The sequence below is a fragment of the Carcharhinus amblyrhynchos genome, unplaced genomic scaffold, assembly GCF_965287045.1.
Source record: "Carcharhinus amblyrhynchos unplaced genomic scaffold, sCarAmb.v2.hapA scaffold_37, whole genome shotgun sequence".
Taxonomy (NCBI): domain Eukaryota; kingdom Metazoa; phylum Chordata; class Chondrichthyes; order Carcharhiniformes; family Carcharhinidae; genus Carcharhinus; species Carcharhinus amblyrhynchos.
In genome coordinates this window covers 8935403-8937188 of record NW_027649778.1, presented here as the reverse complement: position 1 = coordinate 8937188, position 1786 = coordinate 8935403, and the positions used below count along the sequence as shown (strand labels likewise).

At 42.3% G+C, this 1786-nt stretch overlaps 1 pseudogene; it reads left to right on the top strand.

Annotated features, from left to right (window-relative positions):
- Nucleotides 1-762: 762 nt before the first annotated feature.
- Nucleotides 763-1125, top strand: LOC145362151 (T cell receptor beta variable 30 pseudogene; annotated as a pseudogene).
- Nucleotides 1126-1786: the final 661 nt, after the last annotated feature.

Below are 1786 nucleotides of genomic sequence, written 5' to 3'. Positions count from 1 at the left end.
CCCTGTCCTGGCGTCAATTGAATCAAATCTGTAATAAAAAGTGGATATTAGTATTAGTGTCAATGAAACTACTGGATTATTGTAACTCATTGATGTCTGGAAGCAAGCAGATCTGCCATCTACACCCTGCCTTGCCTCCAACGTGATTCCGGATCAGGCCAATGTGGCTGACCAGTTCTCCTCTGGCATTGTCTAGCCAACCTTTTAGCTGTCAAGAAAGTGACTCGCGATGAATTTCTCAACGGCTATTGAAGATGGACAGTATTTTTTGAACTTGCTACTGACGCCAGCATGCTGTGAATTTAAGGAAAGTGGTTTGCCTTTTCATTCTCCCCTCCCTAGATGTATGCGGAGAGAGAGAAAGACAGACACAATTTAAGAGAGGGCGAAGCAGTGAGGTATGGAGAGAATGAGATTTACACTCAAACTCGATTCTGATTGGTTCAACTGGACGAGGGGCATGGCCAACATTACAATGCTGACTTATGGGCTTCTTGTTCTTTCCAATGATGTCAGAGGAGCGGTCTGGTTGCTCCAACACTCATCAATCCCGTTCTTAAACGTTAACTGATCAAGAGAATACTTTATAAGATGCATCTTTTGCTGGCTCTGATGTTGCTGCTTCAATGTAAGTGAAACAAAAACTATATTTAATAATATTCGTTTATGATATTTTTCCTATATTTTTCATTCCGCCAATCTTTTTCCCAAATCTCCTGGTTTATTGACCTCCCTTTCGCTCTATCTTTCCCAGACGTGAACATGCAAGTTATTCACCAGATTCCCGTTGCTGTATCAAAATTTCGTGGGGATGCATTGGAACTGGCGTGTACTGTGGACGGGAGCAGTAGCATTCTTAACCTGTACTGGTACAGACAATACCCGGGGAAAGGGCTGCAGCTGATGTTTTACTCCATGCAAACAGACCGCGTGCTCTCAGAGGGGTCGGACGACGGTTTCAGCGCCAAGCGAGCAAGTAAATACGAGTTCGGTCTATCATCCCCTAGCCTGAGGGTGAATCATTCGGCCGTGTATTACTGCGCCTGGAGTCTTCACAGTGACTCAGATAGATGGAACAGTTCAACAAAAACCTTAAAAATAACAAGAACCAATTGTGTGAGATAAAACCAGGGAATCGTCTGTTCTAGAGGCGTTCAATTTGGAGAGCGAACGCATTTTTAAGAGAACATTGGCCGCATTAGAATGGAGAGTGACAGGTTAGCAATCGTGAACTCAACAACATGTAAAGGATAATTCACAAGAACTACATCTGAAGTGATTTTTATCTCTATCTGTAGTGATAAACAGACTTGGGTTCCTATGGCGACACTGTGCCTTAAAGAAATGTATTTTGAGTATGTTTCTCTGTGGGATGCTTCTAGCAGGTTCTGGAATTTTGTTGGAACCATGTTCTCTGTAACTGGTATCCATTATTGCTGCTGAGGCACTATGAATGATGAACTGAAGATTGATAACTTGTGGATTTTAATCTGGATTAATGCAAGATTCTGGGGTTTAATAATTCTTTGGAGATTGATGAGTGGAGTTTGATTATAGATGATTAACCAGTCACGTGATATGCCTTAAGCCACTTTTTTTTACAGAGTATTACAAGATTTTTGTTTCATTTCTCAATTGCTGCCAGCAGCTGGTGGAAGAAGGCAGTGTCTCTAACTCTGTCTCTGTCTTCTGCAGTTGCTTTTTGGGAATTGCCAGGACTAGGGAGCCTGGGAGATTTTATCCAATGTTTAGCAGGACCAATTCACAGCACATGTGAACGGCTGAA